Here is a 25,800-nt window from a genome sequence, read left to right on the forward strand (position 1 = left end):
AATCCTCTCCGGAAAAGTTCAAAACCTCAAATACTTGGAATTGCTCTCAGAGGGAATTTATTTTAAAGCCGCTTTAATGGCAGCTGGGAATTACCATGGAGGCACTTTGCTCTGCAATTTCCCAGCTGCTGACCCTGTCCACATAAAGGGGCCCCTGGTGGCTGCCCAGATCGGGGACATGTGCTGAGTCGGGATCGTCCCAACTCTCATCTGAATTTTCCCTTGTTCCTGCATGGGAAGGGCTGCTTTGCATGGCAGAAGCAAGAAAAATTAACTCCTGTACCCAGCAATTAAAGGTGAGCTTGCATAGTTTGGATGCAAAAGTTTCTTAAAGTCAAGTGAGCTGAAAACTGCGTCCATGTTGCCTTCCTGGATTGAAAGGAGAGCTTTGAGATTGCAACCCGCCAAAAACCAAGCCAGGTGAGACCTGCTCTGCATGCACCCTCAACCCCCAAACTCATCACATGGCCCTCCTCCAGCTACTTGCCAGGAAACATCTTGTTCTTCCTAAGAAATAATAATAAAATAGATTTCTGTGCAAGATCACTGGTATGAAGCCTGATAGGTAGGTCCTGCTTGAACATGGGAAGCCCTAGGAGATGCCACCACTGGAGCTGAGGTTGTTCTTGCCAAATCCTATTGCCCCATCATTCACTCATTGCTCATTTAGGGTTATGGGGACCTTCTCAACTCAATATCTGCACTGGGGCATCTCAGTTAACCCACTAGTGTGACCAGAAGGAACTTTAAAGAGGTCAGAGACTCTATGTCCAGGCAGAGGCCAGTGATGAGAAGCATCCCACAGGGGTCTGTCTTGAGACCAGTAGTCTTTACCATCTTTATCAATGACACAGATGATGGCAACAAGTGCACCCTAAGCAAATTTGCTGATGACACAAAGCTGAGCAGTGCAGTTGACACCACAGAAGGAAAGGATGCCCATTCCAGAGGGATCTGAATAGGTTTGAAAATGGGCATATGTGAACATAATGAGGTTTAACAAAGCCAAGTACAAGGTGCAGTACTTTGGTGGAATCCCAGATATGCGTACAGACTGGGAGAACTCATCGAGAGCAGTGCAGTGGAGGAATTAAGCTTTTATTTGTCAGAACCCCTAACTAGAGCTAGAAGTTGTGGATGCCCCATCCCTGGATGCACTCAAGGCCATGTTGGATGGGGTCCTTCCAACCTAAGCCAGTCTATGATAAGAGGTGCAGGCTTTTGGGGTGGGTCTTCAGATGTGTGAAGCACCCTCAAACCCCAAATTGGAAGGGCTGAGCTATGTGCAAGCAATGCTGAGCGCAAATCCATTTGCAGCTGCCACATCCCAAAAAGCCAAAGGCAATGGAGGCTGATAGCATCAGCACCACGGCCCCGTGCTGGCTTTCCTCTTACTGCTGTCATGCTCGAAAGAGTTATGAAAAAACACAGCAGAAAGGAGAGGGTTTGAGCAGGTCAGAGCAGGGAAGGAAACAGTGTGGCGAGGAGAGAAGGGCTGAAGGACGCCAGTGTTTCCATTTTGGTGCAGAAGTCCCAAGGGTGCCACTGGAAGCATTTATTGACTAGCTCACCCGCTCCCAACAAGCTGGCCCTGCAAACCACAGCCAGGAGGGATGTTATTTCTGTCCAGACACATCTACAGAGATGCTTTAACTCTATCATCAAACAGCAACATGCAAAGGACTCCCAAATCCAAGCTGGGAGCTGGGGATGGCTCTGGCACTGTAGGTGATAATGGTAAAAAAAGTCATCAAATATACTCACGCAATGCATTGCAAGGAAAAAAGGGGGAAGGGGCTATATTTGGGCAAGTAGATACAAACCACTTAAAAATTGTTGAAATATCAAGGTTGGAAAAGACCACGAAAATCATTTAGTCCAGTAGTCAACCCAGTACCACTGTGCATCATGAAATAGGCTGCCTGGGGAAGTGGTGGAGTCATCGTCCCTGGTGGTGCTCAAAAAAAGGGTGGATGTGGCACCGAGGGGCATAGTTTAGTGGGTATAGTGGGGATGGGTTGATGGTTGGACTAGATGATCTTTGTGGTCTTCCCAACCGTAATGGGTGTATGATTCTGTGCCCAATGAACTACATCCCTCACGAGGCAGATGAACGCACTCAAGTTCTTGACTCCAGCAATGTAGCAGATGTAGGGATCGAATTGCTTGAGTATTTAAAGGAAAAATAACAATAATTTAAAATATGTGATGTAGGAAAGGTAAAGAGCTCCACACCCAGCTCTCCCCCACCCCAAAGGCTGTCTTGATCTGTTCTTCCCCAACACCGGGCTGCCTGGGCACTTGATCCCCTCCCCTCTGCAACACGATAACACGGCAGTGCTGCCAGCTCCCAAGTTAAACATCTTATTAACAGCTGTGACGTAAAGAGGAAATCGCCAGGAACTATCGCAGAGATGAGAGGGGACACATTTGCCATTTATTGGGCGTGATAACACAGCGGGGAGATCCATGCATGAAAGGCATTTGACCCTTCCTTCCCCCCGCCCATGTCATGGGAAACGAAACCTGACATTCAAACAGCGAGGAGAGAAGAGGGGAAAAATTATTTTTTAAGATAAAACAACTCGCCTTCCAGGAAACCATTTGGATGCAGAGCTGTGTGCAGCTGCAGCCAGCCTTCCTCACAGCCGTCCGTCCCTCCTGTTTGGAAATCAGGCATTTGGGGTGGGGGGGGGGGGGGGGAAAGGGGAGGAGAAGGAAAAAAGAAGCTCTCTTGCAACCGACGAGCTGCAGGAGGCTGCTGGCAAAGTGGTCCAGTGATCATCTGAAATGCAGACGGTCACGTGAGGAGCTGTCTGCAGCTCCCACGCAGCCCCAAGAAGTGCACATGCAGCACTTCCCCACCCGGCCGGCCGTTCCTGGCTTTTACTCTGCAAGGTGACCCTGTGCTTTGCACTGGAGACACAGGGACAACACCCAGCTCCTGCTTGGAGAGATGGATATCCCTGCGTTATTACTTTTTTTTTTTTTCTTTAATTTTCACCCAATGCATCATTCCGCACCCAAAGGGCTCCGAGTGCATCACCCACCAGTGCCGCACCTCCAGCAGCACCAAACCATTAGCAAAACTCCCTCTGCAAAAGCTGTCCCCTGCCTCCCACCCCTGCTGACAAATCCCAGTCTTTCACTCTGCAATGATGACTTTTTGTCCATATAAATCAGCGCTCTGGAGTGCACTGCATTGCATTGCACTCAAGTCAGGCAGATGCAGTTGGACTAAAAAAAGAGCATGAGTTGTGCATATTTTTTTTTTTTTTTTTTTTAAGGCAGATTGCCTTTCACACTGAATATATTTATAGATTTATAGGTAGGGCTGTTGAAATTTTAAGGGCTCCTTGCCATAGGAATCCAGGCCCTTCTCATGTTCGCAAAGTGGTGTAACCACATAAAAATGGGACTGCAATGGAGCGACGAGTGCTGCTCGCCTCCATCCACTGGGGATAAAATTAGAAAAAAAATAAGCATTTAAGCAGTGGATTTATTGTTCCCATTCAGGATGCAGATGAGGATGTCCCAAAGGTGGGACGGTCTCATGCAGTGCACAGAAACCCCGTGCTTCTAGCCCCAGAATTGGTTGCTTTCTTCCACAACAGCAGCGTACGGGAAAAAATAGGGGCAGAAATCCTATTTTTTTCCACTTAGGCTATAAAAACACATCCATCCCGATGCTAACCTTGGATTTCCCTATAGTGTGACAGCGTGCAGCTATTTAAGACAAAACCCAAACTGTAATTAAAGTTATTGATAGGAGCCAATGTTTACTGCTGGCTATTTTGATATCAAGTGTTGCTAGACCTCAAAGTACTGATTTCCATCATCTGCAGGGGATGTTTAAGCTGGAAATGGGGCTAAATGTGTGGTGTTTTTTTTTCCCCCTCAATGTTTTTATAAGCACTTGTACTTTCAAATCAAATAAATGCACTTTGCAGACTGATCCTAGAGGATGCTGCTCATCAGACAGATGTGGCACTGAGGAAGCTGGGTTAGTGGGCATGGTGGTGATACGTTGAGTTGGATTATATGATCTCAGTGGTCTTAATGGTTCTATGAGTGAGAACGGTGGTGATGGGCAGAGAGTTGGATATGATCTTAATGGTCCTGTCCAATCTTACTAGTTCTATGATCAGGAACTGCCTAGAAACCAGAGCGTGATTTCCAGTTATCGAGATACACATAAAAATGAAACTAAAAGAGCATTAATGAAAGAAGGGGGTTACACCAGATAACCTCCTGAGGTCCCTTCCAACCCCAACCACTCTGTGGTCCTACAGAAGGTTTCAGCTTTTGCAAGCAGAGCCAACAGGGCTCTGGTGACACAACTATTTTCAGCCCCGTGCAAACACGAGTACCGCCTTCCAAAGGGAGCAGATTCCAGTGCAAAGCATTCACCAAAGGGTAAAAGTCGTTTCCTTCACCTGCCCATGTGCCAAATCTGATGGTGGCTGCTGGCACCTGACATCCCCAAAATGCAGCTTTGCTGATGTTGCAACTCCCTTTGCGTGCACCTGGATGGTTAACTCTGAAGCCTACTGATAACATGAGATTAACCTCCTGGCTGTATACAAGTATCAGTGCTGAATGCTGGTAGGTGTACAGCACCCCCAGCTTTAAATCCACCTGCAGCCTTTCATCGCACACTGTTAGCAATGATCTGATCCCCAACATTAGGAAATATTATAACTGCAGAATACAAACACTGGGTAGGGAGATCCGTATCTACCATCCACTACACCTTTACCCAAAATACTCCTTTCCCATTGCTATCAATAAATAACAGGACTTCTTTAAGGTGCTGCTTGGTTGCTGATTCTCCTTCAGCACGAAGGATGCTGGGCTTACACAAAGAGCCAACCTGACAGCTCCAGATGCCCCATTTATGTTTCAGCTCCCGTGAGCAGGAAGACAAAACTGTAACCGAATTGACAAGAAACTGGCAGCAGCGCCAATGTGTCAGATTCCAGCTCATTGCTGCTATTAGCAATCCCAGTCACTTATCCATCTTATGTAGGGTGGAGAAAGACACTGCAACCCCACGTGTCCAATCCAATGGATGCTGTTTTATGCAAAGAGCCAAAATCAGGACTTGCAAGGGAGTGTATACTTGTCCCTTGCAACATTGACTTCTGTGTGGAGCTGCCTTGCTGGTGCACAGCACCATGCACAGCCCCATTAGGTTGGGTGGCTGTAGTCTGCAACCTTGCACGTGGCCTCCTTGGGGCTGCTGCACTGATACAGCATCGTGCCTGAAACCCCAGCTGCTTTCACGATCACTGCTCAGTGCATGATCCTCTCTATCCCCCAGCAGCGTTACTGCACCCTGCAATATCATACACGGCCCCCACTACAGCCCCCATGGCTACTGCAAAGCCACACATGACCCCCTTGTACCTCCTCATCGTTGCTACACTGTGCAATGCAGCACATCACTCGCTTTACCCCCCACCTCCCAGAGTTACTGCACCCTGAAATGCTGTGCTCGACCCCCTTGCACCCCTCCCGTGATTACTGCACTGTGCAACGCTGTGCTATCCCTCCCTTAGGATTACTGCACCGTGCAACGCACGCACGACCCCCCCCGCACCACACCCACGATTACTGCACCGTGCAGCGCTCTGCTACCTCCCCCCACGGTCACAAACCGTGCACGGACCCCCCAGTGCCTACTGCACAACGCAAGACTCCCCTTTAACCCCATGTGAAACACCACGCAGGACTCCCTTTACACCCTCCGCAACGCCGTCCCTGACCCCCTTCTGCCCCCCCCTTCCCGAGGTAACCGCACCGTGCCACTCCGTGCCCGACCCCCCCCCCCCTCCATGCCGCAAAGCACCACGCACCCCCTCGGCACCGTTTCCGGACGCAACGCAGAGCGCAGCGCCCACCCCCCGCCGTGACAGCGGAGCGCTGCGCCCGTGCGTGGCCGCCCCCGCTCGCCGCGATCGCCCCGCGGGCGGCCTCCCCCTGCCACGACTGCGCCGTGCGGGCGACATCGCCCCGCTCAGCGCTTCCCCTGCCACGATCGCGCCGCGCACGGCCCCGCTCCGCGTGGAGCGACCGCAACACGCGGTCCGTTTCCCCCCCCCCCCTCCTCCACCCTCCGGCATTGTTGCGCGGGCGGCCCCACGTGCCCGGCCACCTCCATCCTCCCCCCTCCCAATTCCCCTCGTTTCTCGCTGCGTACCGACCTGCTGCTCGCCCGGTTCCAGCTCCGGCCGCGCCGCCCCGCTCGGCCCCGCGCCGCCCACTCCGCTCCGCACCCGCACATGCAGCCGCCGCCGGTATCGCTTCGCTGCCGCTCCTTCTCCCCCTGGTCCTGAGCCGCGCGCGCGCGCCGCAGGCTCCGCCCCCAAAGAGCCTCGCCCCCGCTTGGAGTCACGTGGCAGCGGGGAAGCCAATGGGAAGGAAGCGGAGGAGGAGCGATAGAGGAGCTTTACGAAAGTGGGCGCGGCTACGGAGTGGGCGTGGCTATGAAGTGGGCGGGATTATGCTGTGTGAGGGCGGGGATAGCTAAGGGGAAGAAGGTTCGAGTGAAGGAGGCTGGGTGTTATGGGAGACCATACACCTGGCCTCTTTGGGGGGGGGGGGGGCGGTGACAGGCAGTTAGTTCTCAGAAGTTGTACTCAGATACCCAGAAAGCAGAACTGTCCAGCAGCTTTCTATTTCTAAGAGCATGTTGCGTTAAAATGGTCAGCAGGGCCAACCTACAAGTAATCCAAGCAAAACCTGAGAATGTCTCGTGTGGCATTCTGAGTGTTTCCAGGGGAAGAAGCGAAAAGAGATGGCTCAGGATTTCTTAATGCATCACACACAAAAGAATCAGTAATAAAAGTCAGTTTTCCCAAGCTTGCTTGTTGCAATGAGTCTTATGCGACTGCCAGTGTATGTGGATAAGTATACAGAATGGTTCCTTTGCTAAAACTTTGGAACCTGCTGATGAATTTCAGAGGATGTTAGGTTTTGGCAAGTAGGCAGCTGGATAAAAGGGATATCCATCAGCACACCCAGCTTTTTCCTTCCTCTCGCATAGGAGAGGCATAGCATAAGCTTAACCTTGATGAGACACCAGCAAATTCACACCTTATAATACAACCTCGCTGAAAACAGAAACAAAACTGTTACTTCCTTTGCTATCGACGTTTGGATTTTATTTTCTAAGTGAGAAAATCATCTGTTATTCACATCAACTTTTTTAGCAAAATACTCGGAGCGTGTCTTTTGGCAATGCTGGGATCACAGCACTCCTGCTAGTGCTGGTGATGCTGGAATTGACCGAGAAACCCACTTGTGAGTGCTTTCTTTTAAAAAAAAACAAAAACAAACAAAAAACCCAACTGAAACAAACAAACAAAAAAATCCAGCACAAAGAAAAACAGCTTTGCAGCTGCTTTACTTGGTATTTTTGGTGAAATCCTTTCTTGCTGAAACAGCATGACCCTTTTTCCTTCCATGGGGTTTCCCAGGCATGATGGGGGAACTTCATTTGGCTCCAAGGGAATGTGTTTGTTTTACTGTTTGTGAATATGATCTGCCTGCTTGCCTTCCTTTCAAATTCAGCAAATGCCAGTAATCTGTTTTTATTTAGTCGAGAACCTGAGAACGCTGCTTGGCAGGCTGTTCTTTACTTACCATTTGAAATGTCACATGGCAGATTCAAGCACTCGAGTGCAATCTCAGCTTGAGATTGCTGGCAAAAGAAGAAGGGGCAGCAGCATGAGCCTCCCGCACATCTTAGAAGTGCCCTCAAATGTCAAAGTTTGATCCTTCTTTCATGGAACAGGCTGAAGTCTTGCTGGGCATGAGCTTCTTGGCCGAGGGTAAAAATTCATACCAGTTTTCATACAATCATAGAATCACAGAATGGCCTGGCTTGAAAAGGACCACAATGATCACCTAGTTTCAACCCTCCTGCTACGTGCAGGGTCACCAACCACCAGACCAGGCTGCCCAGAGCCACATCCAGCCTGGCCTTGAATGCCTCCAGGGATGGGGCATCTACAGCCTTTTTGGGCAAAGGATTGGGTTTTGCTTCTGCTCCTTAGCGCATGAGCATTTGTCCTCTCTAAGCTGAAGGGGAAATGGAGGTATTAAAAATTGATATGAGGAACACCTTCAGGTCTCTTGGCAAGCCTGTATTCATCTTCAGCCAACTTACTTCTCCATATTTTAGAAAAACAGTTTGAGAGATGTTTCTGCAATCAGGTCACTGCCTTAAGAGGATCAAATAGGCTTCACGTTAGCTGTAATTTCCTGAATTTGAATGGATTTGCAGCAGAAATATCGACAATCTCCTGTGGATGTTACCATCCTTGAGCACAGTTTCCAGCATAATGCACTGAAAAGCAATGTGGGAGGATTGTAACCTCCGTGTGGATGCTAATCCCGGAGGACTGTATCTGCCTTAGAGTTAGTGGAAAGCCTGGCTGTGTTTTAATGTGTGCTTGTGGCAGTGCTTGTATTAAAGCTTGAACACCTGCTCATATCAAGTCCGTGCAACCACCATGTTTACTGAAAGGATGGTAACAGCACCCATGCACCTGCTTTGTCTGAGTTTCTGTAATCATTTTTTCCGTGGTCCTTCTGTCATTTCCATTTCAGCTGAATGCAAAAGCTTTCTTTGAATCAGGGCACTGTAACACACAGAAATGATGGAAAAAATTGCTCTTTTGCCACTTGCAGAGAATGCTTCTCATAAGTGCTGTGTTGGAGGAAAGCAGCGGAAAAATGATAATTCCAGTTTGAAAAGGCTACAGGAGAAACAACTCCTCCAGGATAGGATGTGAAACATGGATTCCTGATATGTCAGTCTGAATGTTTCAACACCGATTGCTCCTTCTTATCTACTAGTTGTTTGAAGTGAACAAGTTCTCCACCAAGTACACAAGGTCCTTTTCCACTCTTTTGGTGGAGCAGTTAAGACATGGTATTCCACTGGGATTTGCACATCTGGATGAGGCTTCCAGTTAGTAGACAGATGTCATATTCACCTGTGTTACATACAACTGGGTTTCTCTAGCTTGTTGTACAGTGTCTGCTGAGTACTTCTTTCTGGGAGAGCTGAGAAAGCTGGAATCATATATATATACAAATGCAAAAGTTCTGATTAACATTTAGCTGTTATTGTGTCAGTTTGTTTTCCTCTAAATTAAACGGGCTTTTCCTTCAGGAGATGCTGAAAGTTGAGCATTTACCTATTCGTGAAGAGTCATTTAATAGCTGGACCAACACTTGGAATTCACTTGAAGGAACTGACTAATTGAATTGCATTCAGCACATGAGTGAAACTGAAGTTCACTCATATGTGTTAGTTGCCTTTCTTTTTCCCACACTCATCAAAACCTTGTTTGCATACATCATAGATTCCGTGGATATTAATAGCTGATGAAGACTTCAGAACAGAAAGAGCTAGGGCACTAAGAAGTTGCATTTGCATGTGACAGAGATGGGAGAAGCAGGGATCATTTGCTGATGGCTAGATAGCCTCCTTGCTGCCATCCAATGCAGCTGAGACTCAGTTCTGCTTGCTGATGCACATGGCATAGTCCAGGGTTTTTCATTTGGTCTGAGAACTTGGTTAAATCTTTGCAGACACTGCAATGTGGAATGGTATTTTAATCACATGAGGGAAGGCAGAATGGGTCTCCCAGGGCAGGGCTTCTAGCCATGTGGTCCCTGCTCTACTGGTGGTCTCCAACATGTCTGAAGGTGGTCTGCAAATTGATTGCAATTAAAAAAACTAAGCCATACACATGCATTCCCACTCCAGCAAGCCAGCAATCAGAAAGGAGATAGGGAAGGATTATTAGTAATAGATAAAAATATGAGAGCTACAGCTTGGTGGCAATCTCTCTAGTGATGCTATACGCAATAGTCCTCAAGTTTTGTCTTTTTTTTTAATTCCAGATGATGAAGCAGTCCTTTGATTTAAGGAAGTTGTTGAGGGGCAGCTGTTTGCCACTTCATCTGGCAACTGAAAAACTTGATACATGCTACAAGAGCCCTTCTCACTGCCCGAAGTTACCAACCTATCAAAACGGCTTTTTCTTTATGAAGGAACAAGCTTGCATAATTTTCCTTGTATGGTAAGCCGCAGCACCTACTTTCTATCTCACACCCAAGCATCCAGATTTAGCCACCCCTACGGAAAGGACTATTCTGTGTAACAAGCTCTACCTGGGAGAGCAGACACAACACATCCTAAGGGCACGATACTATCGGTGTGGAAGGGACAGGGTGTGCCCCAGGCTGATAGAGACAGCAACTGGAAAAGGGTGAGAAAAATGGAGCTCAGAAATGTCTCTCTGTGTTGGAGGAGTTTCTTGCTTGGTCTCGTGTGAAAAAAAAAACAAAACACAAAAGCAAACAACAACAAAAAAAGAGTGCTTCATTTATTTTGGTCAGGGTAACTGGGAAAGGTTTGCAAAATATGCTGCTGAATGCTGACTGGAGGAAAGGAATTTGTCCATCTTCATTTTATGGTCTGATTTTTGGGTGGTCCTGTGTAGAGCCAGGAGTTGGACTCAATGATTCTTATGGATCCCTTCCAGCTTGGGATATTCTGTGATTCTTAACATTCATGGTGAAGTGTCTGGGTTACCAGATGAATGCCAAATAACTTGACCTGGAACCATTCAAAGCCAACAGAGTACTGGAGCTGTACCTGACATAGAAACCTGGCCCTGGCTCTTAATTCTCCTACAGGATCTGTAGGATCCCACTTGGCGAGGCATGCGCTCATCCTGCTGTGGATGCTCTTGATACAGACGAAAGCATTTTACTGTAGTTTAGCTTAGAACATACTGGCAATACGTTAGGTGAAGTCCAGAACTTTGGGAAAAAAATGGAGCACCTGGAGCAGGATCTGGCCTTCTGAAGGAGCCCTGGTTGTTCTCAGTGATGGATACAAAGGAAACTCATGGTTCCTGGAGTGATGGAGGCAGGGGATAGATGCATCAGTTTGCAGTTAGGAGCATGGGAGCTGTATTTCTCTTGCAGAAGCACTCTGTGGCAATCCACCACTGTTCCAGGAAAAGATAGTGACTTTTTAAAGCTTAAACTGGAGAAATTCCTTCTTTCAGTCCTGATGGGTCCTGCTTTGATGGTGGTGCTGGCAGTTGGGAGACCAAGCCTCCAACTGGTTTCCTTTTCATTTTACAGAGCAGAGGTTAAATGACTTTCCCAAGGTCATGTAGGAAATCAATAGGGCGGCAAGCTGGTCATGAGGGCATCCTTTCTCCAGAATTCAAGAAGACCTGGATAAGAGGTACAGAGAAGGAAGGGAACTTGGCTAAGTTTGCAGGACCATCCCACATCCTCAGGCAGAAAGATTATCACATATTTCCCGCACCTCCACTGCAAAAAGTGAATGGGAAGGGGTGTGTGGGGGGAAATGAGCCGGTTGCTATTAATTCAGTTGAGCTTGACTGGACATGCACAAGCAATCTGGAGAAGGAAATAATTCTAGTTCTGTCTGGTTCAGCAGAAACTCCACCCACTGAAGCTTTCCGGCAGGAAATCAAGTTACAAACATTACATGATCTGAGCACATTCTCATACACTGATCCTACCCTGGGGACAGGACACTTTTGCTAGCTGCTTATTGAGGCTGAAATTTTAGATGTCTTAACCCTTTCTGGAGTGTCGAGTGCTGTCCAGAAATCACAAGCAAGAAAAGAAATGGACTAATGATCTTTGGGGTCATGCTTCATCAATAAAGAGATCTTGAAAGCTATCTTTATGTGGGGGGAAGATGGGAAGGGCTGGGGAGTCTTTCTTCTACTTGCTGTTCCTACTAAAAAATTGAGCTCCGTTGACAATATGCTTCCTGGAACACCCTAAAGATGACCAAAAAACATGTGGTTTCTGGCATCAGCCTGATGCAAGTGAGACATCTCAATGGAGACTGTTTCAGACTCATTGTTTTGTATTAACAGAAATGCCTGAGAAACAATAGGAGAAAAGCTGCCATGGTAAAAATTCAGACACCTACTGCTTTAGCTAAGGGTTAAGATAAATTGCAATCTGTACATTGAAATAATATAATGGGCCTTAAGGAAGTAAGCCCTGACACTTGATAATAGCCCTGACATTTAGGATGAAAAAGCAAAGAGAAGAAGGCAGCCTTTCTTTCTCACAGGAAACAAAAAGGAGCACAGCTCTTCTTTTTATCCAATTACCAGCAGAGCAGACGCACGTCTGACATTGAGGATGGATGAAAGGTGGAAGCTGCCTGCAGTGATAGCATGACTGCTTTTCACACGATGCTTTTCTGGAGACTGGTGGCCCTTTGTGGAAGGTGGGGATGGTCCCTTCCAGCCGCTCTTCACTGTGTGCCACATCTCAGGTTTTCTTTTTGTTCATGTGAGACGCAGAACGTCTCTTGATGAAGGTCACGGCTTTGATCCCCGTGGCTCACTCTTGTGTTTATAGCCATTATTAGTAACATCGGCTCGTGCACGCACTTCTCCCTGCCTGCCCTTGTCTGGCTGCAAGGGAGCAGGGGCAGGATAACAAAAGAAAGTATAAATAGTCTTTTTAAAAGCCTGTTAAATAGAAGTAGACTTTTTAGGGAGGAGGGAGAAAGAATGAGGCGTGTTACCATAGTAACTGCCAGTGGTTTATTTAAGAAGGGCAAAGAAACAAACACCACAAAAAGGCGAACTCGAGAGGAGCTGGAGATCCTTGGAAGAAGCTGTCGGGGCACAGACAACATGGGGGCAGGTAAGAGCAGGGAGATTTTGCCAAAGCAGTGCTGAAAAAGTTTGTCCCACTTTACCTTTTGCAACGTGGTCTGGAAAATGTTACTTGGAAATGTGTGTTTCTAGTTAGGGGGGAGATGGAATGGAGTGTGGGGAAGTACATGAGAACAAATATCAGACTGGTGAGATCATCAGAAACAAAAGGTCATGTTACCTCTGAACCCTCTGGGGTGCAAAGTCCAACTCATGCTTTTGGTCATCTCAGTATTATGGAAATAGTAGCAGTTTGAGGTAGAAAGAATATTGTATTATTATTATTATTGTTGTTATTATTATTATTATTATTATTATTATTATTATCCCTGGAAGCATTCAAGGTCAGGTTGGATGAGATCCTGGGCAGCCTGATTTAGTGGCTGGCAACCTTGCCCGTGGCAGGGGGATGGAACTGGATGGTCTTTCAGGTCGCCTCCCATGTAAGCCATTCTATGATTATTTCTGCAGATCCAGAACCAAAGTCAGCCTGGATGTAGGCTGATCTTCCAAGTAGGCAAAACCTTTATTTTGATCCTGCTCCTCCATCTGGAGCAAAGATTTTGAAGGTTTTGCTTTTCTCACTAGCGTTTCCACTCTTGCAATTCTGTCTCTAAGGTCAGGCAGCTTCCTCACTTGATCCTCTAAGTTCCCACTCCTTGAAGAAAGATCAAAGTAAGCTTTAATCATAGGATCATGGGCATTTTGGACTGGAAGAGTCTCTGCAGCAGAAACAAAACCAAAACCGTGCACTTTGTGAGGCGCTTTCACAGCATTCCTGCAAACAAGTAGAATCAATTGGTCAAACAGAGCAGGGCTCGTGTCCTCTTTGCAGGGATTATAGGTGCAGGGCTGAAAACTGCAGCTCGGAGCAACCTGACCTTGCAAGGGACCAAGAGAAGAGATATTCTGGGGTTGTACAGAGCAGGTCTGACTGGCTTTAGTGGTTGAACATGGTGCTGCGTTGCTCTGACCCTTGGGAGTAAGAGGTGCTCTGGGTGTGGACAGAGCATGCCCATGTTTGAGTGCGGCCCTGTTGCTCCAGCTCTGTTGTTCTGACCATCCCACAGTCCAGTGCTGGTGAACCTCAGCTCACTCCATCCTTATGGATCTGCTTTTTCCACCTGTAGAGGTGAGGGCCACGTTTTTCCTTTTGTGCTCTGCCTCACAGATGTAAACTTCCTGGGAGTGGAATATCTTCCCACTTGCTCTAGCAGTACTAATCACACTGGAAACCTGATCAGAGAGGTCTTTCAGAGATCTCCACAATGTCTGCTACTAGAAACAGGACCTGAATGTCTTTTTCTGTATGCAGGCTGTGCTTTGACATCAGCGACACTGAAACCATCTTCATTGGTCTTTCCTTTTTCCTGCAGGAAAGCTCTCACTGGGTCAGGAGCAAATACCAAGGGCTGAAAATGTACACTAGAAACAGCATCTGGAATTGCAGGTGTGATGGTGCCCAGAAACACCACAATGGGACTGTTCCACTCTCAACATTAAAGGCTCAAAGACCAGAAGCAACTTGAAAGTTCCCATCTTTGGTTTTTCTTTTGATGTCTTGTTTTTAATCTTGTTGTTTCTAAATCAGTGTAAGGATTTCCCTGTGCTTGACTCATAATTTTGAAAACCTCAGGGCTGCTACTACTGAAAGGGTTCAAATGGCAGACTAGAGACCAACCTGCCCTGTGAGGAGAGCTAAGAATTGCAGAAAATGCTGATTTAATCTCAAAACCACACCAGCAACTCTATCAGGGAAAGGGAAGCAACTGCAAAAAGCCTCTGGCCTCTCTGCTGTAGAAGGCAGGCACCATGGGCTTTCCTATCCTATTTTGGCTTCATGATTTAAAGTTTACAGTTTAAAACAATACTGTCTGTGTTTGTATAACAGGGGAGGAGACTTCAATTTCTATCAGGAAGCTCCTTCCTCAGAGCTAAAAGTTTACAGTTCTTTTTAAATCGCTGCTTGTGGCTGAAAGGCCTATTTCTCCTTAGAACACTTCAAAAAATTGTTCTTGGTTTCCTTCTCCAGCACCTCTCTGTTTGATATGTGCATTGCAATGGTCCAACAGCTCCTGAGTGTTACTGATCTCCAGGATGAAATCTGATGCATGGTTCAAAAGGCTGATGTCTTGTGAGCCCAACAGCACAGATGTGTTAGCCAGGGCATGGAAATGACTTCATCCAAAAAGGGCCCTCAGTTACCTAACCTGAGCTGGCTTCTGTGCAAAATCAAACCTACGGGTGGCATATTTAATTTTAGCTATTGAACTTGCTCCCCTAGAGCAAGAGATGAATCAGAACCCAACAGCTCTTGCTTTCTCCATTTCCCTAATCCTATGGAGGGTTGTCCCACATGCCCAACCAGGCATGAGAAATTCAGGGTGAGCATTTTCAGAAGGTTTCACACAGCCTTTGATGTCTCCTAGCCTGGGAAATTGGTTCCCCTCCTGCTTCCCAGCTTGGAAGGTCTCACTCTGGTATCTGCAAGAGATAACGTTCCCTTTTGCTGTCTGTACTCCGGGCCAGGCTGACTGCCTCTCTTCTCCAGGGCAGCAAAAGGGATATTTCCCTCCAGATACTGCAAAAGGGACCTGTCAGAGAGGCTTGCAGAGCTGGGCAGTCTGAGCCACTCCTCTATTCTCACAGAGATTGAGTTATGCCAGGCTTTGACCTAAGCGTAACTGCTGACAGTCACAGGGATTTGACTAATCTCCTTAGTTCACTGTGAAATTTGTGATTCCTTTTAGGGAATAGATTTTTTTTTATGATTTTTTTTTTTCCCCTTTGGGCTAACTTGCAATGTAAAAATAAACTGGAGCCAACAGTGGGAGATTAATTTCCTCCCAAACTCAGGAAGGGCAGTCAGTCAACACAAGATCCTCCTGGCCCATCCCAGGAGAATGCTGCTCCTGGATTCATTTCTGCAGACAGCTGCTATGCAACCTTGCCATAAGACTTCCTTCTCCAGTGCTCTATTGTAGTCCCATGGGGTCTGAGTGCAGCCTGTGGGCACAGCCCAAGCCATCTCCTTTTCTCCTTGCTCTGCAAGCAACACTTCTCAGCGCAGGAAGCTGAAAGGATAATGCCCTAATTTCTAGTCATATATGATCTATAGAATTATAGAATCTTTAAAATTGGAAAAGACCCCTAAGAGCATCAAGTCCAACCATCAAACATGACTACCATACCACTAAACTATATCCCTAGGTGCCACATTTCCAAATTTCTTGAACACCTCCAGGAATGATGACTGCACCCTGGGCAGCCTGTTTCAGTGCCTCACCAGTCTTTCTGAGAAGAAAATTTTCCTAATATCCAACCAGAACCTCTCCTGATCTATCCCCTAAGGAAGTGGGAAACCTCATCTCCCCAGGGATCCAATCTCTGTGGACCAATGAATAATTTTACCCACTCATGTGGTTTTCCTATCACTCTCACTTCCAGCAAACTCCTATCCTCTCCAGAATTTGCACCTTACTCACAGAATCAAAGAATCATAGAATCATAAGTCATAGAATATTCTGAACTGGAAGGGACCCACAAGGAACATGTGTCCAATTCCTGACTCCACACAGGACCACCCCAAATTCAAACTCTGTATCTGAGAGCATTGCCCAAGCACTTTTTGAACTCTGACAGCTTGGTGCCATGACCACTGATGATTTTTTACACATTCCAAACAATGAACAGGCCCCAAACTCATTGCTGGCTACTGTGCCCTTGCATGTGGAATGCTGTAGATACACTGCTCCACCTTCCATATGGAGGTTTGCATGCGGGTCTTTCTTTGTAGTCTCTTTGGTGCATGTATTTGCTGCACAATGCTAGAATTGCTCAAATAATAGAGTACTAGTTGCTCACACAGATGCCAGAGCTGAGCTCGTTTTTGCTGTGCTCCAGGGGTTCCTGTTTCTAGACATTCCCATGAATTAAGCTGGCAGGGGAAGAATGATCTCTGAATGTTGGCATGAAAAACCCAACCGCAAATCCAACAGTCATTGTCCTCCTACTTTGAAAGTTTTAAGCCCTTCAGTTAGGGAGAAATGACAATGCCCAGAGTGGGATTCCTTTGCTTTTATTTCGGCATCTGACAGAGAACTGTCTGACTTTAGATGAACCAGTCACTGTTGGTTCTCTTTATTTCCGATGCAGAGAAATAAGAAGAATCAGAGTGTGATTCAGTCTACAACAGTATCTGAAGAGGTCAGATGAATCACAGGCTATAAAATAAGATGAAGTTGCATGGCCAAGCATACAAGTCTGCATTTTAGGTGTATAAATTCAAGTGAGATGAATTCCACTGGTGTGACTCAAGTGGTCAATCGCACAATGCGATGACACACTGACCACGCTGAGTGATGCAGCTCTGACGTCATGACTTACCCTCATCCCTGACTCTTTTTCCCTGCAGTGTAAAGGTGAAGCACTGTCCTGTTGATTCATTTCTAAATCCATTACTGGCAGGACTGTGCAAAATATGATCAAGGTGGCCACCGAGCATGTGCTTGTCTTCTGGAGGAGCAGCTGAGGCCTTTGTGCTTCCATCTTGCTCCTTCCTGTCCTCCAAGACAAGGCATCTCTGAATTAACAAAAGTACTGAGAGGTAAAGTATCAGTAATGTAAGGAAACCCTTGAATTGTGGAAAAATTAGGCTGAGTAATTTTTTTTAAATCTATGATGATTCTGTTGCTCTCCTTTCTGGCATCACTGCCTTCACACTTCATGTGGAACATGCATTACATTGGAGAAGGAGGTTGAATGTGGGGATTGTCCTCTTTCAAGTGTAGAATCCCATAAGCTGGCATCGCTGTAGCCTCTCTCATCTTGGTGATGCCCCATTAAGAGTAGACATGAAAACATCATATAATCCACCCCAGTACAGGAGACTGTGACCAGGTTTCTAATGCCAATCTATGAAAGAGAGAGATGATTTTGCTAGAAGGGCATAGAGACTTTCCTGTGTGTTTCCTCATGTTTTGAATCTGTGTCCAATGGCACATGTGGTTTATTGTGCAATGAGCAGCACTGCCTCCCTGTGAGCTGCAAGACTGGGGATTTAATTCTCACAGTGCATTGCTAAATTTTTTTTTGAAGTTTTCCCTAGAATTCCCTGGTTAGGTTATCCCTAGAAATCACCAGCTGAGAAGTAGCGTTAATAAGCAGCTGGGTCCTTCTCCTCAGAACTTCAAGGACATGCCTTTGACACCACGCTGCTCTGGGACCTGCCTTCCCCAGTGGGAATCTGTTTCTCATTTCCTAAGATATGTGACAATCTTCTGAATTTCAGATATGAAATAGATGTGCCAGACTGTGATGGGGAAAAATGCCTTAGGCAGGGCAGATCGGAGGGAACTGGCAAAGATTAGAGTCACAGGATGGCTCATGGCCATGTCTCTACCTCTCTTGCTTCTCCTAACAGACAGAGAAAGAGGACCATTGGACTTTGTGTGAGTTAAGAACACAGAGAAACCATGCACATGCCTCTAGGGATGCAGCTCCAGCTGTGCAGCTAATATCAGTGTACAGAGCAGGCAAACGGTGCTTGCTGTAGAGGAAGGACTACAGAACCTGGTTAGGTGATAAGCAGAATTGTCCAGGAGGAGAATATAGCTTTGCAACCAGTACTAATCCTGAATTCCAGGCTCAAAATCAGATGTGACAAACTGAACAAAAAGCATTTGATAAGATCACAGAATCACAGGATCGCAGAATTGAAGGGGTTGGAAGGGATATCCAGAGCTCGTTGAGTCCACCCACAGTGCCAAAGTAAGCTCCCTACATCAGGTTGCACAGGTAGGTGTCCAGGTGGGTCTTGAATATCTCCAAAGAAGGAGACTCCACAAACTCTCAGGGCAGCCTGTTCCAGTGCTCTGTCATCGTCACCATGAAGTTTTTTGTATATTGGTGCAGAACTTCCAACTCTCCATTTTATGGCCATTTCCCCTTGTCCTGTCCCCACAGACCACTGAAAAGAGGATCACCATGTCCCTTTGTCTCCCAAATGAATGGAGATCCCTTGGTGCTGATCAGCATGTAAGGGCAGCCAGGTTTTCAGATGAAATTAAAGGTGACATCTTGAATCGTGGAATCATTGAATCACAGAATGGTTTGGGTTGGATGGGACCTTTAAGATCACGTAGTTCCTAGCCCCTGCTATAGGCAGGGACACCTCCCTCTAGACCAGGTTGCTCAAAGTCCCATCCAGCCTGGCCTTCAATGCTTCCAGGAAGGGAGCATCCGCAGACATCTGTTTCAGTGTCTCACCACCTTCACAATAAAGAATTTCTCCCTAATATCTAGTCTAAATCCACACTCTTACAGTTTAAAGCCATTTCCATTTGTCCTGTTCCTATCTTCCCTTCTAAAAACTCCTTCTCCAGCTTTCCTGTAGGCCCCCTTCAGATAATGGAAAGTCGCTATAAGGTCAGGCCCCATCTCTCTCAGCCTGTCTACACAGGTTAGCTGCTCCAGCCCTCTGATCATCAATGTGGCTCTCCTCTGGACTTGTCCCAACAGCTCCATGTCCTTCTTGTGTTGGGGGTCCCAGAACTGGACACAGTACTCCAGGTGGGGCCTCATGAGAGCAGAGCAGCGGGGCAGAATCACCTCCCTCAACCTGCTGGTCACATTTTCTTGATGCAACCCAGGATACAGTTGGCCTTCTGGGCTGCAAGCACGCATTGCCAGCTCATGTTGAGTATTTCATCAACCAGCACCTCTAAATCCTTCTTCTCAGAGTTGCTCTCAATGACTCTTAAGCCATTGTTCTGGCTAGCATTGAAATTGTCCCAGAATCTCTGTAAACAGTAAGCAGGTCTTTGAGATACACCTGAACTGCTTTGCCCATGGTCTGAGCCCAATCCTACCAAGAAATAATGAAGTCCTATGGCCTTGAGTGCTCAGTGCTGAGACAGGGCCTGTGGGGCTAGAAGGCTGCTACACCCATCTCCTATTTAGAAGTCCTCAAATAAAGCAGAGACTTGCTTCTTTTGGAAAGCTTAAGAGATCTCAAATACCTTAAATCATATTCGCTATTAGTAAAGCAATAAGTAAACACTGGTGAATGCCCCAGAGGGTTGTGCTCAGGAACTCCATGACCTTAATGCTAAAAGTTCATAGAATTACAATCATTAAGGTTGGAAAAGAACACTAAGATCATCTAGTCCAACCCGTCACTACCATGTCCACTGAACCATGTCCCTCAGTGCCACATCTACCCTTTTCTTGAACACCTCCAGGAATGGTATTTCCACCACTTAACTGGCAGCCTGTTCCAATGCATTACCACTCTTTCTGAGAAGAAATGATTCCTAATATCCAACTTGACCTTCCCCTGGCACAACTTGAGGCCATTACCTCTTGTCCTACTGACAAGTTGTCCCCGTCTTTCTGCTTGTAACTCTGGTGTTGCTCCAATTAACCTTTGAGCTACAGAACAGATCCTCCTAATCCTAAAGAGATTTTTATGCCAATGTGGTGACAGCTTGTGGGAAAGAGCAATGCCTTAAATTGCAAGTCAGTTGGGTTGGGAACAGCTCCTTGCCATTTCCTCATTCTTTGCAGCTTTGAGATACTGTGTCTAAACCTACATTATGTGTTAGCCTGTGGTGATGACTGATACATACATACATACATACATAACATACATACATACATAAGGGGTGAGAGAAGCATTATTCATCCCTACATACCATACGTGCTGCTCTGAGCACACCTTATTTGGTTTGTGGGTGCTGAAGACAAACAATAGTGAAACAATTTGGATTCTGGAAGATAAGGTCAACCCCTTCCTGAACTGCCAGTGGTTTGTGGTTCTCTAACTAGAAACTTAACTTCAGTCACCTGAAATGCTCCCTGGTTTTGGGGTTCTGAGATACTAAGTCAAGAAATCAAGCCCTTTTACTGTGTCTCATGGTAGATAATGAAAAGACTGAGGTTCTCTGGAGGTTTGGTCTTCAGTGCTCTGTAGTCCATGGACTAATGTGTCTTTGAAATGCATCAGAATTCTGGATATGAGTATGAACAAAGCATTTGGCACTGGTACAGTTTGAGAAGCTATTTCAAGCTTTGTTGTCTGAATGCAATTTGGCCTACAAGGAAGTCTGACAAAGCCATCTCCATCTGAAGGTACCATCCAGATGGAGGAGTTACTTTGGCAGAACTGCCCTGATGGAAGCAATGAATTGTGTACAGAGATTTGGAGCAGCTCAGCCCATGCTCTCATATGTTTGTGTCTCCCTTCAGTTCCCACGCCTCTGCACTTCCTTGTTTAGCCCAGGCCCGGAAGCAAAACTGCTGAAATGTGAGGAGGAAAGCAATTCTCATGGTGTTTCCAGCTCAAACAGAATCAGGAGGGAGAGGGGAAATCTCATGAGAAAGCTTCTCAGACTTCCAGCCCAGGCCCAGTCAGGGCCATGGAGCTCTTCTAGTATCTCATCTGAGCCTCTGGGTCCACATTTCTGGGTGCATGGCAGTCCCATAACACCAGAATGACAGAGATTCTGGTGTCCAGAAGCTTCCAGCAATCCCATGGAGCTTTACTGTGCTCCAGCCTGGAGATGGTGAGAAATGTATTTACTGCTTGTTCCCATCATGGATGAGGATGATGAGGGTAAGTTCTGCAAAGCAGAAGATTTTCTGTTGATGATTGATGAATCGTAGAATCATAGAATCATTTGATTTTGAAGGGACTTTGAAAAGCCATCTAGTTCAACTCCTCTGCAATGAACAGGAACACTTATGGCTAGATCGAGGTGCTCAGAGCCCCATCTAGCCTGACCTTGAATGTCTGCAGGGATGGGGCATCCACAACATCCCTGGGTAACATGTTTCAGTGCCTCACTACTCTTACTATAAAACTCTCTTTTTTTATATCCAATCTAAATCTCCCATTTTAATTTGAAACTATTTCCCCTTGCCCTATCAGGGAGAATGATGAATCTATGATGATTCTGTTGCTCTCCTTTCTGGCATCACTGCCTTCACACTTCATGTGGAACATGCATTACATTGGAGAAAGAGGTTGAATGTGGGGATTGTCCTCTTTCAAGTGTAGAATCCCATAAGCTGGCATCACTGTAGCCTCTCTCATCTTGGTGATGCCCCATTAGCTACACAGTAAAGACTATCTGGCTGCATAGGACAGGAAGATATCAGGGTTAGGATGGATGCTGCAGCCAGGCACTGTCAGACATCATGCCAGGATGTGGTAAAAGCAAGAAGTATCTGGATGATGCCCTGGGCATTACTATCCTATTCAATGCAACTCAGCCCTTCTTCCTGTGGATCTTTTGAGTGGCTGGTCCTATTTCTCTTGATGTCCTTCCCAGCAGTGCTCCATGCTGGTTAATTGCAGATTTGTAGACTGTTAAAAGAAAAAACGTTTCTTCACATATTTGGCTTTAAATTTATCACCTCTTGCTACCACTGAATGATGGTGGTAATTAGGAATTTGCTGTGTCCCAAGCTTTTATTCTGCAGTGCAGCCAATGCAACAGCAATTAATCCCCCCAGCAAACACAGAGGAGGTGAATACAGCAGCGCTGGGGACAGAGATAGTCTTGGGATAATTTATAATTGCATAGACATGCTCGGAGCAGGAGAGACCTCTGGGAGTTGCTTACTTTTCATTTTGCAAGGAAGGCGAATGGACAGAAAGAGCTGGTGCTGGCTGGCTTATTTGTCCTGCTGTTTGCATTGGATCCCTTCCATTTTCTGGCACAGAGAGACTGGCTTTGGGGTGAATTTTATCTCTCTGCAGAAGAGTTGAAGAGTGGGTGGAATGCAAGCTCTGATTCCTCCTTGTCGTGACTGAGAGCAATTTGCCCCAAAACAGTGGAGAAAAAAAAAAAAAAAAAGAAACAATACCAGAGGAGCTGGCATTCGTGCTTGCTATCTTACAGATCCCTAAAGAAGTTCCAGGAGTGATATTCTGCCTCTTCTTTGGTTATATAAGGGCCCTAGGGAGCCAGCTTTTAAATGTCAGTGCTTCAGTCAAGCGTGTTTGAAATCCCCTTTGAGGCCAGCTCAGCACAGGTCTCCCAGGAGAACATGGGTATGAGCCTGGCTAGGAAGCGTGAGGCCAGGGTTTCATAGAATCATAGAATTGTTTGAGTTGGAAGGGACGTTTAAAGGCCATCTAGTCCAACTCCACTGTAATGAACAGGAACACCTACACCTACAGATCAGGTTGTTCAGAGCCCCATCCAGCCTGACCTTGAATGTCTCCAGGGTTGGGGCATCCACCACCTCTGGGCAATGTGTTCCAGTGCTTCACTACCCTTATTGTAAAACACTTTTTTCTTATATCTAATCTGAGTCTCTCCTATTTTGATTTGAAACCATTCCCCCTTGTTTGGCTCATGTATTTTTTCTTTTGAGACTTGGAAAATATTTGTCATCTGTGAATCCATTTCACAGGTGTGAAACGGATTATCAGTTCTATTTCGCTGGAATAGATAAACATCAATAGGTATTTTTTAACCCATGAGTGAAAACATTTAGATTTGACAATGTTATGGGCCAGAGCCAAAAACTATGTAGCCAGTAGTGAAGTTGGTGTTACTTGCATGCCTAAGGTTTTCTTAGGGTCTGATGGACTGAGACCCCAATACTCAATGAAGACAGTGGTAAAAGTTAGCACAGATTCATACAGGATTTTGAATGATCTTTGCTTCCTAGTAGCAGGGTTGTTTCATGCTGAGGATCAGAGATCAAGATACAGAATGCCATTAAGACAAAGTATACAACCACAGTAAAATGGGATTAACAGAGCCAAGAGGTGAAATACAGGAGACATAGGATTATAGAACCATCACATCATTAAGGTTGGAAAAGACCTTTAAGACCACCTAGTCCAGTTGTTGATCCATCCTCACCATGCCCCCTAAACCATGTCCCTCAGTGCGACATCTCCCCATTTCTTGAACACCTCTAGGAATGGTGACTCCAACACATCCTTGGGAAACCTATGGCAGTATGTCATGACACATACAATCTTACAAAGAAGAAGCAAGGGCTGGGATGGGCAATAAAATGTCCTCTTTGCAAATATATATGAAGCACCACAAAAATGTGTCCTGTCAGAAGAAACTTTTGGAGCCATTGAATTCTTTTTGTGAGAGTCTTTCTGGAAAGGAGGGAGCAGAGCCACGTGTCTTGGCTCCAGCAAGGCTTTCATCACTGAAAGCCTTCTCCTCAAATATCTAAAGCACATGACTCATGCTTGTTAAAGTGGCCTCTAAGAGAGGAAAGTGGAGATCTAGCATGCTTCTAGAGTGGATGAATGACTACAGAGGAGGCTTTTTGAACTGCACAAGAGTCAGGAAAAACTGAAGATGGCACTGGAGGATTATAAAGTCAGAAACTTTAGGGATGAAAAAGACCTCTAAGATCATTAGGAGTTAGACTTGATCCTTGTGAGTCCCTTTCAACTCTGGATGTTCTATGATTCCACAATCTAGTCTGACTGTCAATCCATCATCACCGTGCCTGTGAAACTGGGATGTAGAGTGGCTTCAGATCGGTGGAGAACTAAGCTAAGAAAAGCAGAGTGAACTGTAGTCAGGAGACATGCAGAGTGGAATGAGGCAAAAACATCCAACTGCACAGATACAGAACAACCTGTTTGGGAAATGGGTTTCAGGGAAGCCATGAAATCCATTCTCTTCTGGAGGGAGTAAAAAGCATACTGGGAAGCATAAACAAGCATGTAGCCTAGCCTGGCAGTCAATGTTTAGTGCTTGGATGCAATGCAATATATTTCTTGTACCATGCTCTAAGTCCAGAAGAGAATGATAGCAAGACCTGGAAAGTCTCACCTCAAAAGAGTGTTAAACAATAGTAGTTTTTAACTTAAACAGGAGAAGCCCAATCTCTCTGGGTTATCACAGTGGTCATCGTGATGTAGAAATAAGTCTGCAAAAAAGAAATGAGATTAAATATAGCTCAGCTAATAGGAGAGGCCATTATTCTGGGAACCAGCATCACATGCAGATAATTAATGATTAATAACACCACAGGATATGAGAGCCTGCGCAAAGTTTCTGACTGCGAGGTGTTCCAGCAATTTTTAAGTCACTATGGACATTTGGGATTTGCTAAATCCACTGCCAAAAAGAAGTGCAGAGAACTACTAATTGTATAGACTTCAGCACAGTGGCAATGTCAGTGTAACTCTTATTCTTGCCTATATTCAGTAGGATGTTCATTGTCAGCTGAAATCTCTTGGGGACTTTGCTTTTTTATTGAGTCTGTCTGTTTAATAGCTATTAAAACAGAGCTGTATTATTCACTCTGAAATAGCATGTCCAGCAAAATGATGTTATATTTTTCTTTAGCTCTTAAATTCAGTCTGTTACAGATTAATTTGCAGTTCCTAATGGCTTTAAGAAGTATGAGGCAATATTTCAGTAGGTGGGTTGTTTTTCTGCCTGTCTGTGCCCCTGCAGATGTGAGCAGATAAATCTGGGTGTGGAGTATCTGTCCTCACTGAGTAAGTCAAATATGAGAACAGGGAGAAACCATTCAGAGTACTACTCTGGTGAACGTAGAGAAGTGCCAGCCAGGGCTGCAAGCACAAGTCCCTGTACTGTGCAGAGGAATAGGAAAAGCTCATTGTGCCATGAGTCTACTGCCCAAATTCTGCTCGAGAGCTATTAGTAGAGGAGAGCCCCATGGTGCCTGGCCCCAAGAGCCCTTTAACACTCCATAATACTTCATAGGGGTGTTCAGCGCCCTCTGATCACCTTTCTGGACTGTGAGTTGTTGTGTCTTATTGCAAAAGATCTGCCCTTGGCTACCAGATTGAGAAGCTCTGATATCCAAGCAAAGCCACCTTCTTATGGGTGGAAGAGCAATGTATTTCCCAGAAGCTTTCATCTCCCTTTGCTGGCAGACTTCATCCTCTGAACTGCTATGAGATAAAACAGCACAGAGAGAAGGATTCAGCCGTCCCTCTATCTCTCATGTCTTTGCATAACAGCAGTGCTGTGCTCTGGGTTTTGTTTGCCAGCAGTGGTGGAGAGGATTTGACAGAGCCTTGGCCTCT

The 25,800-nt window shown here is 46.0% G+C and overlaps 1 protein-coding gene and 1 long non-coding RNA gene across 2 annotated transcripts in view; one reads left to right on the forward strand and one right to left on the reverse strand.

The window, feature by feature from the left end:
- The window catches only part of PTP4A3 (protein tyrosine phosphatase 4A3), a 44,270-nt gene extending 37,880 nt beyond the window's left edge, over window positions 1-6,390 (reverse strand). Inside the window, exon 1 of the mRNA XM_085221752.1 lies at window positions 6,207-6,390. The gene's annotated coding sequence lies outside the window, so the exon portion shown is untranslated. The remainder of the gene's footprint in view (window positions 1-6,206) is intronic.
- A 5,819-nt stretch (window positions 6,391-12,209) lies between these two features.
- LOC146544810 (uncharacterized) lies at window positions 12,210-14,280 on the forward strand. Its single transcript, XR_014882203.1, has 2 exons — window positions 12,210-12,738; window positions 14,126-14,280. It is a non-coding gene; the product is annotated as an uncharacterized LOC146544810 (long non-coding RNA).
- The last annotated feature ends 11,520 nt before the right edge of the window (window positions 14,281-25,800 follow it).

The sequence above is a fragment of the Meleagris gallopavo genome, chromosome 3, assembly GCF_905368555.1.
Source record: "Meleagris gallopavo chromosome 3, MGAL_WU_HG_1.1, whole genome shotgun sequence".
NCBI lineage: Eukaryota > Metazoa > Chordata > Aves > Galliformes > Phasianidae > Meleagris > Meleagris gallopavo.